Genomic DNA, 16,704 nt, shown 5'->3' on the forward strand with positions numbered 1-16,704 from the left:
TCTTTTCTGGCTGGCTGATAACTGCTCAGTCACCGAGAACAGGGTGTTTACAAAGAGGGAAAAGAAATGGACAAACTTGCTTTCTTACTCAGCTGGAGACAACAATATAACTTCTTTCAAAGTCAATACCAGCAGATGAATCTCCAGCTCCAAGGTCCTAGTTTAAAAGGCTAAGTTCTGGATGGGTGGCACCCTGCACTGGCCTCAAGAAGACCTCGGATTCAATCCTGCCTCAGCTCCTTACTTAACTATAGGTATGACATCGGGAAAACCTTTTTACTTCCCTCAGGGGTCAGTTTCCACATCAGTAGAATGGGCAGGATATCTGCAGCACAAATTCATATGACTGTTGTGAGGATCACACGAGAGAATGTATGTAAAGGGTGGTAAAAATGTCAGCTGTTGGCCTAAAGCACCAGATATTTTCCTATAAGCAAATGATCACATCAGGTTTGGTGGAGGATATCCCTTGATTAGGAACAAATCTCATTTTCTCTCAAAAACAAGTCAATCTACTGAGAAAAAAAATTCCCCGCATTGTTCCCTGAGCAAAATACTCTTCTCAGGTAATAGTGAACAGCACTCAACCTAGCGCTGACTGTAATTGATACTGTGGGGAATTTCTTCCTGCTTTGAAGCTGGTGTGCGCTAGATTTTGCAGCCTTGTTAATGGTTTTATACAGATGAAATTAGGTACATTAGTGTGGAACATGTTATGAAAATACAGTGAAAAGAACATAGGATTTTGAGTTAGAGATTTTGGTTGTTGGGTCATTTTCCAGTCGTGTCACACTCTTTGTGACCTGGGTTCAAATACCAACTTTGTCCCTTACCTCTCTTTGTGACCTTCCACATATCATTAGATGGTGAGCTCCTTGGGAGCAGGGCTGTTTTTTGCCTCCTTTTGTACCCCTGGTTCCTGGCACATAGTAGGTGCTTAACAAATGTTTATTAACTTTACTGACTTCATCTCAGAATCTTCAGAGCAGGAGACCTGTGGTCCAGAAACTTTTTTTCTTCACATTTTGATAATAATATTTCCACATAATTGGTTTTCTTCATGATCTTCTATATTTTATTTTATGCATTTAAAAATGTTAGTTTGAGAAAGTGTCCATAGGTTTTACCAATCTACCAAAGAGGTCTGTGAGGCAAAAAAAGGTTAAGAACTTCTGCTCCAAAAAATTCAAATCTTAGTTATCTCAGACAAAAACACTCATGCTCATGGCAGAGACATCTCTTGCTTTGACTAGGGATAAGACAAATTGCAGTTGGCTCACTTTTCTTTAGGTGGATAGATTTTTATCTCAGCAGACAGACTGCTGATTCTGAAGTCAAAAGATCAATCAGTAAACATTTATTAAGCATTCACTACGTGACAGACACTATGCTGAGCACTGGATATACAAAAAAGACGTACAAGTCACTGCCCTGAAGGAGATTATATTCTAATGGAGGAGTCACCATGCAAAGAAATATATACAAAACAAGTTATAGAAAGCACAAATAGGAAATAATTAACAGAGGGAAGGCACTAGAATTAAAAGGAGTTTGAGAAGACTTCCAATAAAAGATGGGAAAGTCAGTAGTTGGAGTGGAGGAGGGAGAGAATTCCAGGTATGGGAAGATGTGGAAAATGCCCAGAGCCAAGAGATGGAGTGTCTTGTTCATGGAACAGCCCGGAGACCAATGTCATTAGATCAAAAAGTATGAGGTAGAAAGTAAACTATAAGAAGTCTTTAGGAAGAGGCTAGGTTATGAAAGGCTTGGAATATCAGAACACGTTGTACCTGATCCTGGAGGCACTGACCTGCCAGACATGAGCAAACTTGCGTTTTAGTAGCTGACTAGGGAATGAATGGAAGTGTGGAGAGACTTGAGGCAGACAGACCCACCAGCAAGTTATTGCAGTAATGAAGGTGATGAAAGCCTACTCTAGAATGATGGCAGTGTCAGAGGAGAAAAGGAGACGGATTCGAAATGAGTTCAGATCTTGCCTCCAACACCATTAGCTGTGTGACACTAGATGAGTCACTTAACGTCTCTCAGACTTAGTTTCTTTCTATGAGGGGGCTGGACTCAGGATCTTTAAAATCTCTTCCAGCTTTAAATTCTCCCCCATTAGATTATGAGCTCTTTAAGGGCAGGGGCTATCTTTTGCCTCTTTTTGTATCCCCAGTTCTTAGCACAGTGCCTGGCACACAGTAGGTGCTTAATAAATGTTTACTGAACTGAAAAATTGATGGTCCTGTGAATCTATGCTCTTTTACTATAAGTACATCTGGATGAATCCCAGGACATAAGCGGTGCTTTTCTTCCATTCTTCCCCTGATGTGGTCCAGGATTAGAGATAAGAATAAATCCCAAATTAGGCCTAAAGTCCCTTCAAGTTCATAGCAAGTTTGGGAAGTCTGACTTAAGGGGTCCTAGACTGAATGACACCCAGGACTGGGTTGGAACTGATTATATTTACTTCTTGGGAGCTAAGACCAGAGCTGAGAAACATTCAAGAGAGTGGAACGGATGGGGAAAACACTATTTACCTGGACTTTGTCCTGCTTTCTCTTAGTCATTCCTGGGTGAGAGATTTTGGTTTTTGTCCAGATCAGAAGTTTTATCAATGAATTTAGGGAATTCACAGTGAGGGAACTCCCTCTACCTATGTATCAGCCACAGCTCTTTATCTTAGAGAACTGCCTAGAGGCACTTAGAGAATTGCAACTTGCTCAGGGTCTCTTAGTTTGTGTAAGATACAGGGCTGGAAACCAACCAAGCCCTTCTATCCACCCATCCCATTCTTTCTATATTGTCTCGTTGCCTCCAGTCTAGTTAGAACAAAATCAGTCCCACCTATGGTCCCTTCCAGTTAAAGAGACCACACAGGTTTCTAAAGTGGCTGCTCCATCTCACAAGAGATGATCCTGGGGTTCCAGAAGACCACAAAACCAGTTTAGTCAGAAAGCCAAAAATAAGTGGACTATGCACTGGTCAGACTGAATTCTTGCTACAGGCCCAGGATGACTCCCACTTTAGTCAGGCAAAAAACCATTTATTAAGATCTCCACCTCCAGGCAATGTGTGACTTGATAAGGATGAAAAGAAAGGCAAGAAACAATCCTTTGTTTTCAAGTTCAGTCTAAAAGGGGAGACAATATGCAAACAACAATGCCCAAACAAGATACAGGATAAATCTGAAATAGTCAACAGAGGGAAGACACTAGAATGAAGGGGGATCTGCACAAGGTGGGGATTTTAGTTGGTATCTGAAGGAAGCCAGGGAAGCAAGGAGACAGAGATGAGGAGAGAAAGCATTCCAGGGGCAGTCAGTGAAAAGACTCATAATCAGGGGATGGAGTGTCTTATTTGAGGCACAGCACAGAGGCAAGCATCACTGGATCCAAGATGATGTGGGGTGGGGAGGAGAGGGGTTGAGAAGACTGGAAAGGGGTGGGAGTGGGGCAAACTAAGGACTTTGAAGGCCAGAAAGAGGATGAGCTCCTGGATGTGACTGTGAGTCACTGGAGCTGATTGAATAGGGTGGGGGTTACATGGTCAGACTCAAACTTCAGGAAGATCCCTTTGCCTGCTGAGTGGAGGACAGGCTGGACTGGGGAGAGCTGAGGCAGGGAGACCAATCAGGCAGTAGTCCAAGGGTGAGGTGATGAAGGTCTGCACCAGGCTAGGGGCAATGTCAGCAAAGGGGCATATACATAAAAGGTATTAATTACAAAGGTAAAACTGACAATGCTTGGCAACAGACTGGATGTAGGACAGAGAGAGAGAACAGCAGAGGATGATGCTTGTGCTATTCGTGCTCTTAACAGAAACAGAGAAGTTAACAAGAATGGTGGACTTGGGGGAAAATAATGAATTCAGCTTTGGACATGCTGAGTTTAAGAAAAAGAGGCTCAGCTGCAGATTCCTGAGAATAATGGCTTTATGTGCATCACACACATATGTGCATGCACACATGCACACACACATGCACACACATGCATGCACACGCACACACACTAGCACTTTAAAAATAGTGTATCATCTGATTCTCACAACAACAGAGGTGCTATTAATTGTATTTTATAGATGAGGAAACGGAGTCTGAGAGAAGTTAAGTGAGGTAAGGTATGTATCTGAGGTAGAATGAGGTCAGGTCTTCACGTCTAGTGCACTGAGTGAGCTCATTTACCTCTCTAGAGAAGCTAGTCCCAGCCCAGGGGAAAAGTCAGTTCTACGCATTTTCATCCTCCACTTTTCCTTCTTTGGGGAAAAACCACCATTAATCAAGGCCTTACTCCTATTCCTCTTGCCCAGTTCCACTGCTTCTCTTTTCCTTCCCTTTTCAGGCTGGGTCTCATTCTCCCTCCGGGCACTGTGGTGACTTCTTCTTTCTTTCCTCTTCCTTCACCTTCTCTTCCATCAGCCTTCAATCAGTCAGCCTTTTGCTTGGATTGTGCTGGCCTAACCTTTGTTTTCATTTCAGCTCTTCCTTCTCACCCTCTCTTCGATGGCAATTCCTTCTTTCCCCATCCTCTTTCCTAGAGCGATGCATGTTGGTTTGGGGGTCTATTACACTTGCTGGTGACTCCAGGTACCAAAGGTTCTTAACCTGGAATCCAGGAAGTTTTGTTTTTTTAATTTGATAATGACCATTTAATGTAATGGGTTTCCTGTGTATTTTACTTTATGCATTTAAAAACATGATTCTGAGAACAGGTCAATCTGATGACTGAGAAGGCAGTTACAGACTGCCAGAAGGATCCACGACATAGAAAAGGTTAAGAACTGCTGCTCTAGACTTATATTTCAATGGTGATAGAGAGTTAGCTTCCATGCTGGGGTTACATTTTACTGGTTTGGTTTGGTTTTAAATACAGTTCTATTAACCTCAGCTTGCTACAGGCTTGATCTATTGATTCTCAAGATGTGACACTAAAACTCTCCTTTTAACGAGGTCAGCCCCTGAGGGGTGGCAAGATAAGGATGCTCCTTTGACTTTGATGTGTGGTCGGCACTGCTGCTTCTGTTTTCCCATTCTCTGTACCTTGTGCTTTTCAGTGAAGTCAGCTGATCACTCAGTCAATATTTATTTAGCTTCCATTGTGTGCTCAGCATTATATTCCAAGGTACACCTGGAAAATAGAAGACATAGTCCCTGACCCTAAAGAAATTCCAGTCTTTTGGGGGACATAAGATAAGCACAAATACCAATAAAATGTATTAAACATGAACAGTGGATAGAAATCAGTGTGATATTTATGTTGATATAATTCTTATCTCTAAAATAAACTGGGATGTAGCAGAGTTTGAACTGACCCTCCAAGTGGCTGCCTGGCCCTGTAAGACCACAGGGGTCCCCAACTCATACTTCTGGAACCCTTGGGCTCTTTCTCTCTTAGTGGGTCTTCTTCAGATCAGTGTCTGAACTCACCTGTGTTCTTGTAGGATCTTTCAAACCTTCCAATTCAGCCCAAGAAGAGAGCTGACCCTGTACAGTGGATTCATGTCAGAATGGGTCTCTTGGATCCAGAGCTCTCAACTGGAACTTAGGCTAACAACAGCAACAACCTATTATTATGTATCAGGCACTGTGCTAAGTGCTTTACAAATGAGATCTCACTTGATCCTCACAACAACCCTGGGAAGTAGCTATCATTATCCCCATTTTACAGATGAAAAATTGAAACAAGCAGAGATGAAGTGATTTGCCCAGGGTTTTACAGCTGGTAGATGTGTGAGGCTGGATTTGAACTCAGTGCTTCCTGACTCCAGGGCATCTAGCAATGCAAGTGTGCTGAAATTCAGAAGGCACAGACAGAAGTTTTACTTCATTGAATAGGCATATAGAGAGGTGGCTAATGTAGTTACATTCTATGTTTGCCTAGGTACCAGCAAGCAGAAACAACTGACCTTAGTTAGGCAGAAAAATTACTATAAATGCCACTGGCCTCCTAACCCCCCCAACCATAGTGGGCCAGGTGAGCTCCTCCTTACCAGGAGGAAGTATGGGCCTGGGAGAGGAAGTAGCCATCTGATACTTTTCTATGTTGGCACTCACTTGCTGTATCTTGTTCCCTCCCCAGGCACAGCCTTCAGAGTGTCTTTCTAAAGGCCAGGGCCTCCTTCCAGCTCCAGCTGTCTTGGTCCCATGGTCTCTGTCTTCCCTTGATAAGGAAATGTCCCATGGCTGATGAGCTCACCATCGGCTCTCTTCCAATCTCTTTTCTTTCTCTCTACTGGCTCTAGGATATGTTTCCTCGTACTTTTGTCCTAGGTGGAACAAACTGTTAATTTGTATTCTTTCTACTTCTCTCTCTTCCTCCTCACCAACCTGATACCACCTTTGAGATTACATAGGTTGTCCAAGAATGTCCAGGGATTTATCTATTTGCAAAGGTATCCTTAGTCCACCAGGAAAAAGAATATTTGCCTCATAAACTGAGAGTTTTTGATTTGTGCTATATGAACTTAAAAAAATATTTATTAATAGTTCTATTTCAATATAATTGGTTCCCTTTGTTTTATTTTTATGCATTTAAAAATATTCTGAGGCAGGGTCCATATGTTTTAACAAGTTGTGAAAGGGGTCCATGACACAAAGCAGTTTAGGAATTCCTGTCCTAACCTGAACTCATCCATGGCAGTGCTCTTATCTTCCTTTCTAACATCAAGGATCTGCTTCCCCAGTGTCTTACAAGGCTGATAAATGACAACTGTGCGTTGTCAAACTGGGGAACTTCAGTTTGATCTCTTTGATGTCTCCATACAACCATCCAGTGTATCTAACATATATGAGCAGCTTCAAGAAAAAAGAAGTCAGGTACAGAACTGAACATCCAAGGGAGACAAACAGTATATGTCAGAAAAGGCAGGATTTAATGAAAGGACTAAGTAGCAAGGAGGATGTATGGGAGGGAATGCTTTCCTAAGAGAGTAGTTAATCAGGTGAGAATGAACCTGTTCCTATCTATAGGCAGTGTTTTTGTCTATCTGCCCATCAAAGGGACAAAGACTTAACTAAGCCTCAAATTCCACAAGATGAGGCCACATGTGTGACATACTCATCATAACCAGAGGGAAAGGCCAGAGGAATGAGAAACCCTTCTGATCAAGAGAGAGGGAATCTGGTAAAGAATGTCACTCAGCAAGATTTAAGCAAAAGTCCAGAGCAACTGAGAAGGCGTAGGAAGTGATCAGGTAAGGGGAGAAAGAAAGCGCAGAGCCATATAGGCAGGCAGGTCAGGTGAGGCTACAAGTCTCTAACATGCCAGTGAGATTCTTCCCACCTAGATTTTTTCTGCAGATGCCTGAGACTGCAGAAGCAGTTAGAACAGGAAACGAAATACCAGCCTGGGAAAACACCTTCAAAGGGTGGGAAGGAGAAAAGAATGATTCTGACAGTGATTGCCTGAGTCAGAATGTAAACTGCAAACACTGCTGTTACTTTCCAAGGCCAGTATATGGGCCAAGAGGTGCACACATGGAACGACAAGTGTACAGGTGATGCCCCAGGTAACCATCAAACTGCCTCACAACAATGAGAAAAAAATCACAAAAGAAACATTTTTTCAAAATTTAATTTTATGTGTTCAACGAACAAAAAAACTGATTAAGAGATAACCTATAAATGATATTTATAAACTTAGCACAGTGCCTGGAATAGAGTTGACACTTAATAAATGCTTGCTCTTTTCCCTACCTATTCCTTCTCCCCCCAGGAAGAAAAAGAAAACCCTTATAACAAATATTCAGTCAAGCAAACAAATGTGTTCATTGGCCATATCCAGAAAAGTATGTCTCAGACTGTACCCTAAATCCATCACCTCTGGAATCAGAGTTGGTCTTTGAGTTAATCAGAATTCTTGACTCTTTAAAAGCTTTTTCTTGTCCTTGTTACTACACAGATTATTCTCCTACTTCTGCTTATTTCACTCTATATCATTTTTTGCAGCAAAGTAGTATTGCATTATGTTCACATACCATAATTTGTTCAGCCGTTTCCCAACTGATGGCAGTCAGTCAGTAAACATTTATTTGTGTTAAGCCCCAGTGACACAAAGAAAGGCAAAAGACAGTCCTTGATCTTAAGGAGCTCACAATCTAACAGAAGAGACAATATGCAAACAACTACGTGGAAGCAAGATACATACATACATACACATATACACACATGTATATATACAATTGTATTATATATCATTATATTACTTTATATATAATCTATTTCAGCTCTAGCAATGGCACAGGTGTGCAATGAGGAATCAGAAGGGAAAGACTGATTTCCTTTTGGGTTTTTCCCCTATTTTTGTTTTTTGATGAAGCTATTGCTACTGGGAACTTTAATTGCTGAGACAATATTAGTTCAAGCCATTTTAGTAGATAGAATGAATGAAATGAAAAAGCATTTATTAAGTGCTTACTATGTATCCAAGCACTAAGCTAAAACTTTGGGATACAAATATAAAACCAAAGACAACCACAGCTCTCAAGGAGCTTACATCCTAAAACACCTAAAAGAAGTAGTGACTAGAAAGGAGCATCTTGGTCCACAAAACTATCCAGCTGGTGAGTGGTAGGACAGTAGTGAAGCAGCCTATTTTGGAACAATGGCAGAGTTGACTGCCATCCTTGGTTCCTGGTTCCAGAAACTTGGGGCAGGGGAGGGGAGAGAAAATAAAGGATAACTTGTTAAGGTTGTATAGAGGAGATGGCCAAAGAATAGAAAGTGAAATGTCTCTGGGGTTTTCCTGAAATAGTAGACCAGATGAGGCTGACAGGGTTATGGAAACTATGGAGCCTAAAGAATAATCTTTTTTTTTCTAATTTAATTTTTTTAATTATGAAATTAGCAAACACAAATATTTTAATATGGGAAAAAAGCAGCAAGAAAAATAATATATGAAACTGTGAAGTATTATATCAGGGTTTTTTTTAAAGTGTATATTAAATTTCACAAAACAAGGGTGTATTTTTTCACACACATAAAAGTTTCACAGCTGAGAAGTTGCTAAGGAAACAGCAGCTGTTACAGCTTGAGAGGAAGAAACTTCCCAGAGAGCTCTGGCCTAAGGGAATCATTTATCAGGGAAAGATCAAAGGGATGTCCCTATTTCTGTTGAGGCTGCCACAATCCTTCCTGTTAACTAGGTTCACAACCTTCAGATCATCCTTGACTTCTTACCGTCCTTCACCCCTCATCCAATCAGATGCCAAGGCTTATCATTTCTGCCTCTGTAATATCTCTCCCATCCATCAACCTTCTCTACACATACATGGCCAGTAGCGAACAATAGCAGACCTGATGACCCCTCTCCCACCTGTTCTGTTGCAAAAACTTCCTAACTGATCTCTCTGTCTTTTTCATCCCATCCTCCACTTGTCAAAGTGATGATCCCAGTGCTGTTCAGTAAACTCCCAAGGGCCACCTACCACTTGGAATGCATTCACTCCAAATTCACTTGTATTTTCCGGATAAAGCATCAGATCAGTTAGGCCTTTAATGGAGGTACATGTGTCACTGTTGTGGTGGTTGTTTTAAAGCAATGTTTTATTGTTGATCTTTATTTAAAAACAACACCAATACTGTCAACTCCCAATAACAAGGATACACAATTTGCAAACACCAATCACATCTCTGCCTTTAGGACCCCTATTTCCTTCACAGCTCAGCCCAGTTTCCACCTGGCTGCATCAGTCTTTCCCTGATTCCCTCCCCATCTCACAGCTGCTAGCATCTTCTCTTCTGGTACCTTCATGTTTTTACACAGCTGGTGAAGGCAGCAAGGCGGCGAAGCAGGCAGAGTGCAGGGCCCGGGCTTCAGATTCATACTGACTGTGTGATCCTGGGCAAGTCACTTCATCTATGTCTGCCTCAGTTTCCTCAACTGTAAAATGGGGATAACGACAGCACCTATCTCTCAGGGTCGTTGTGAATGTTTAGCACAGTACCTGGCACATAGCAGATTCTTAATAAATGTTTATTGATTGATTGATCTCCCATGCCTGTAATAGCACCCTACCCATCTCTGCCTGTTGAAGGTCTTCCTTTCCTTACATCCTCCATGAAGACAACCTTGACACTCTCACCTCACTTTTCTTAGGACTTTTTCTCTCCTCCTTTGCCCTCATCACTTTTCCCTTTGTATCACTGTTATTTGTGTATATGAATTTTTTTACTTATTGGATTATAAACTCTATATTGAGCAAAGGTTTTGTACCTTTCCCATTCCATGCTTAGCAATAATGTTTTTATAGAAAAATGATATAATTGACTAAATGTCACAATGTTTAAAGTTGGCATTGAGCGTTATACACATTATTTTAGCTTCTCTTATGTTTGTTTTCTTATTTTATAGATGAAAAAACTGAGGCCCAAAGAAGTCAAATGTTTTATCCATGTTCATATAACCAGTGTCAGAAGTGAGATCTGCACGTATGTCCTCCTGACCCCCAAGCACTATGCCACAGACTTGATATTCAATCCAATCCAATATGCATTTACTAAGCATCTATTGTATGTATGACAATGTAGTCGATACTCCATAGCTAGTATGCTTCTCCGTGCTTGTTGAACTGAATTCGGGAGTTGAACTTGGACAGAGGTCTCCAAGGGAGTGCTGGGGATTCTATCTTTGGACTCATTTTGGTCAACATTTTTCATCAGTGAATGGAAGGAAAGTAGAGATGATACGTTCATCAGATATGTGGATTACTTAAAGTTGGAAGGGATAGCTAACACATTAGATTATAGAGTTTGAATCCAAAAAGTTTTCAACAGGCTAAAATGCTCAACAGGACTCAACAAATGAAATTTAATAGGGATAAATGAAGGGGTGTGCTGGAGTCGGCTTCCACTTACTCTGGAAAAATTGTTAAGTATTCAATGTGAGCATTTACCCTTCTGAAATCAGCTAACCCTACAAATCAGACCTTGATTGATTATTTTGTTGATTGTCCAGGCTTACTAAAGTGATGGAGAAAATGTTAAATAAGCAGATTAAAATTATGTTCTTTTAGAACTGTTTCATTCTTCTATAATCATCTTCCAATATTTTCCCTTGTTTCCATCTCATATCTTTAAAAAATCTATTTTCCAAGGATCTCCCAGCAATCACATATACTAGTTGTAACCTAGGTCCAGCAGCAGAGAAAACAGGAAGAGAACATCTCTAGTTGTCCTTGGTGAATTCATGTGGCAAGACTTAGACAAAGTCCATTTTCAAGCCAGTATGTTGTTTTTGGTCTCAGGACCCTTTTACACTCTAAATATTTACACTTTAAATATGATGGAGGCTCTCCTCCCCCAAAAGAGCTTTGGTTTATGGGGGTTCTATCTATCATATTCTTATGTGAGTTATGTCAATATTTACCATATTAAAAATTAAAACATCTTGGCATGATTATGAAGGGGATTTACCCCCTAAAAAGGTCCCCAGACTACACTTTAAGAACTGGAGTTTTTAGAACACTAAAAAAAAAGTTGGCCCTGGCTTGAATGCTGAGCCATACCTTTGAGTCATCATGGAGAATGACTAGAGAGGAGTGGATGTCACAAGGTTAAAAGATGGGAAGGAAGTGCAGCTTGAAAACCCTGGCTCAGTAAACTTTACTTTAATTCTTGGGAAAGTCCTGGGACATTATTAAAAGGATAGTCAGAACACCTAAAAAAGGAAGAAGGAAAAAAACCTAAGTGGATGGATTATTTCCCTGTTTATACATACCAGTGTCTTTAGAGAAATCCCCTTTTTTATCCTCAGCAGAATCCTTCATGTATAAAGAGTTCAAATCTGATTTTTGAGAGCTTCACATCCCTCTTGTACCAATTGGCCATAGAGAGCTATAAGTTGTGATTTAATTGATCCCTGTTTTCTGGCCTCTTTGAAAACTCCCCACAAACTCAAGATCCCTATTAGACTGTGACCAACTTTTCTTGCCATGTTTATAAAAATTTCTAAGATGAACGGGGGGCACTTCTCAATGTTCCAATTATAAGATTACAGATTTAGGGCTAGAAGATATCTCTAAGTCATTCTACTCTTATCCCTTTATTGCACAGATGAGAAACTGAGACTCAGGGAGGTTAATTATTTGCCCAAGGTGGGACCTGAACCTTGTTCTTCTTCTGCTCAAGTTCAGCCCTAGGCAGCCAGTTCCTCCTTGCAGGTCAGAATCTTGTACAAAATGGAAGACTCCTTTGTAAAACTATGGAAAGCCAAAAACGTCTTAGCTTTTTAGGCTTTTATTCAGAACAAGAGCTCCAGCAAATCATTGTCATTACTGTAAACCCTTTCCAGTGGTAGAGGTTGTTGTTGTTGTTCAATCATTACAATCAAGTCCAACTCTTCATGACCCTAGCAAAGATACTGAAGTGTTTCATCATTTCTTCTCCAGCCCATTTTACAATTGAGGAAACTGAGGCAAACAGGGCTAAGTAAGTTGCCCAGGGTCATTTAGCTACAAAGTGTCTGCAGTCAGATTTGAACTCAGGAAGATGAGTCTTCTGGACTCCAGGTCCAGCATTCTATCCACTAAATCATCTAGCTACCCCATTGGCCCTACTGGGGCTATCTCCTTATTCGTGGAGATGAATACCCTACCCTGCATGAGGGGCCAGGCAGACAGTAGGTCACATGGACAAGTTTATGATGCTCCCTGACCTTGTTTATTTCTTCTTTTCCAGGTGGTCATCTGGGCACCCTGGTGATTCCCTCCATGTGTCAAGGCCACTGATTATAGTCAGCCAGTTAGTCAAACAAGCATTTATTAAAGGCTTACTATGTGCCAGGCACTCTGCTAAGCACTAGGAATACAAAGAAAGGGAGGGAAAACAGCACCATCGTGCCAGGATCTCCCAGTCTAATGGAAGAGACAACATGCAAAGAACTGTTTACAAATAAGTTATATATACAGCATACATAGAGAGAAGATACTAGCAATAAGGAGAATGAGAAGAGAAGAAAAGCTCTGGACTGGCAACCAGGTGATAAGTTTCTGGCTTTGGTATTAACCAGTTATATAACCACAGACAAGTCACTAAGTCACTCTTCTCATCTTCCTCATCCATAAAAACAGGCAGCAGAACAAGATGATTATGAAAGTCCATTCCAACGGTAACATTTCATGATTTTAAGGCCGACAGTACACATTCCTCCATGGCCAGGTTCATTTGGTAATCTTTTTATTATCTATTGCATCCCATTCCTAGACTATGGACTGTTTCTTTTGACAGATGGAAATTATTTGATTTTCTTTTTCTTTTCTTTTTAATCATCCAATCAACACATCTTAAGTAAATACCTATTCTGTACCCAGTTCTTAGTTCAGCCTCATTATGTGAGCTAAATGATGATGGCTTAGGCCAGTGGTTTCCAGAAGAATCTGTATTCTTTGTTTTCTTTGGCAATCAGCTCACCCTATTAGCAACCACTAATGGAATGAAATATCAGACTTAGAGTTCAAGGAAAGTCCACTTACTAGACAATTTAGCATTGAAATGTGGTTTTGATAATTTGTGGGCTGAGCTGGTGACATTCATGCAAATGACATCTCTGAATGCTAGCTATTCTACGTCAACAGTGAGCTACAGTTCTGCCATCACAGGATTAGGACTGAGAACTAGAAGGGACCTTAAAGATCACTACTAGGGGTATACTTATAAATGTTTAACAAGTAGCTCGTGGGGTTTGGGGTAAAGAATGTATGTAGGATATACTTTTAAATTTAACATGCATTAGCATCTTCTCTATAACTTTCTTAAATTTAGACAATCAAAAAACAACAACAAATTGAGTCCTTATTTGTAGTGTTTGCTGATTTCCAAGTTCACATTGAAAATTTAACAACAAGCTTTCACAAGCTTATATGAGCTGAATCCAGCATACTACTAAAATCCAACCCCTGTGTTTCAGGGAGAGAAGAAGACAGAGAGAAGACATGAGAGAAGCAGACTTGCCCAAAGTTACACCAGCAAACAGCCGTACCGAGACTCAAACGTGGGCCATATCAAACAGTAGATACAGCACTGAGGACAGAGTCAGGAAGTTCTGAGTTCAAATCCATTTTCAAATATTTACTGGTTATGTGACAATTCACATCACCTCTATCTGTTTCAGTTTCTTCAATGGTAAAATGGGGATAATAATTGCACCTACCACCTAGGGTTGTTGTGAGGATCAAATGAGACAAGATTAAAGTGCTTTGCAAACCTAAAAGCATCATATAATGCTAACTATTATTATCAGCATTACAATTCAGTGCTTTTCCCATCACACCATACACCCTGCTAGTTTATCACAGTGGTTAATGGGCAGCGTAGGAAACACCACTGGGTTAGGCACTAATTCTCCCTTTCAGCTCCTGGATGCTCAGAACTGTGCCCTGGCCCCTACAGTTCCAACATATAAGAATACTCCAAAGAAATGTCCTCAAATTGTGGATAGCTCAATAAGTGAGCTTCAGTTACAAACTACAGCTCCAGATTAGGGTTTAATTTCGGTAGAGAAAAATTAAGGGGAGGAGTTAATACTTGGCAGAAAATTTTATTTGATTTCAAAGGTTTTTTCCCATTATAAATTGAATAACAATCAACAAAATAATCTAATAAACATAGGAGATAGTGAACATATAGTGTTTTAAAGTTTGTAAAGCGTGTTACAAACACATTAGTTCACTCAGTCTTTATAACAACACTGTGAGCTAAAGACTATCATTATCCCCATTTTATAGCTGAAAAAACTGAGGCTGGGAAAGACAAAGTGCCTTGCCCAGGGTCACCTAGCTTATAAATATTTAAGATAGGATTTCAGCTCTGGTCTTCGTGTGTGTGTGTGTGTGTGTGTGTGTGTGTGTGTGTGTGTGTGTGTGTGACAGAGAGGAAGAGAGAGAAGCATTTCTTAAGCACCTACTATGTGCTAGGTATTGTATTAAGCTCTTTACAAATACCTCTTTTGATCTAAGATCAGCAATCTATAACCACTTCTCTGCCAAAACTCATACCTAAAATCTTTAATGTTTTATACTATTCTCTTAACAAAGCAGTATAAAAGAAATAAATCAGAGAGGACCAAACAACCTGTTTCCTTAGTGCCCCTTTCTGAAGTTCACCACCTCTCTCTCATTCTGTCCAACAAGCATTCATTTGTTCAACACATAATATAGACAAGGTAAGATGCTATGTGCTCAAGAATTCACAGTGGCACTGAATGGAGCTTTGAAGTGTTGACCTGAAAACTTTATTAAGAAAAGGCAACATGGCTAAATGCATACATTTTATGATTTAATTAATTAATCAATTCCCTATTAAAGACAACGGTAACATAATGCATTATGGAGCCAGAAATGTTCTGGCTACCCAGTGCAGAAATCTTCTGGCCTATATACATTTTGCCGTGAGAAAAGAACTCTCCTAATTGAGCAAATCATAAATTCAGTAAGACAGGACAATTAACAAAGTAATGTTGGTCAGGCCTTGGGATTCCAAGCTGGGTAAACATATGTCTCGGAAATCCCACCACTAGTAAGTGGCAGGCTTCCTGCCCTAAACAGATAACTGACATAGGAAAGGGCAAACAAAGTTCAATAGAAATTACAACCTAAGATGTCTGTATTTTCTTTACCATTAATATGCCATAGATAATAAGATACAAAGGAAAGTCCCATTATTCAAGATATGCCATAACATAGGGTCTTAGGTTAAAGGTCTCCTTAAGGAATGTAGAGTCAGCCTTGGCTGGTTTTTGCTGACATAGGAAAGGCATTCTCTGAGTTTGCTTCAGAGAGAACAAAGAGATTATTCCAAAATTTTATATTAAACATTATCAGAAGGAAGCTACGGGGGCAGAAGGGAGAAGAGACTATATTGTAACTACGTATGTAGAACACGTAAATTGTATACAGTATGTTTCCTACTCTCAAGCTATTTGATCTCATATTACATAACTACACATTTGCCTGCATTCATATTCTTTTATGGAACCCTAATAAAGACACAAAGTAGGGAGGGGACCTGTGATGTCTTTGGGAATTCTTAGGGAATTCCTAGGTAGAAAACTGTTTTCTACCAATGCAGATTGTTACTATCTATTTTTCTTACAGTCTTGAGAGTTGTTGCCTAGAGCCTTAAGAAGATGAGTGACTTGCCCAGGGTCATATAGCCAGTATGTGTTAGAAGCAAGACCTTCCTGGCTCCAAGACTAGTTCTCTATCCACTATACCACACTGTCTCTCAGAACCAAAATATCCTATTATGTTAATATACCATAATTTACTCAGGGGGGCAAGTTGTAAGGGAAATGAGAAAAAGAAGAGTATTCTATGCATGAAGAATAAATGGTCTGGGGGAAGGGGAAAATCTGTAACCTCAAGGCCACATGTGGCCCTCTAGGTCCTCAAGTGCAGCCCTCTGCCTGAATCTAAACCTCACAGAACAAATCTCCATAATAAAAGGGGATTGTTTGTTCTGTGAAGTTTGGATTTAATCAAAGGGCCGCACCTGAGGACCTAGAGGGCCACATTTGTTCTGTGATGTTTGGACTCAGTCAAAAGGCTATGCCTGAGGGCCGCATGTAGCCTCGCGGTCACAGGTTCCCCACCCCTGGACTCTTGGCAAAGGTGCAAAGTCTAGAAAGGGAGTTTTGTCCTAAATTAAACAGGATGAAAACTGAGGTGTATCTGGTGAAATGTTTTGTGCCGAAGTTAAATGTTAACACG

At 40.4% G+C, this 16,704-nt stretch overlaps 1 long non-coding RNA gene across 2 annotated transcripts; it reads left to right on the plus strand.

Moving 5' to 3' along the window:
- On the plus strand, window positions 1–16,411 carry LOC140514996 (uncharacterized). Of its 2 annotated transcripts, none has more exons than XR_011970795.1 (3): window positions 1–254; window positions 12,677–13,165; window positions 13,905–16,411. It is a non-coding gene; the product is annotated as an uncharacterized lncRNA (long non-coding RNA). The 2 variants fall into 2 exon arrangements; XR_011970794.1 differs by lacking the exon at window positions 1–254 and adding an exon at window positions 10,348–10,429.
- Window positions 16,412–16,704: the final 293 nt, after the last annotated feature.

This window comes from Notamacropus eugenii, chromosome 7 (genome assembly GCF_028372415.1).
Source record: "Notamacropus eugenii isolate mMacEug1 chromosome 7, mMacEug1.pri_v2, whole genome shotgun sequence".
Classification (NCBI taxonomy): domain Eukaryota; kingdom Metazoa; phylum Chordata; class Mammalia; order Diprotodontia; family Macropodidae; genus Notamacropus; species Notamacropus eugenii.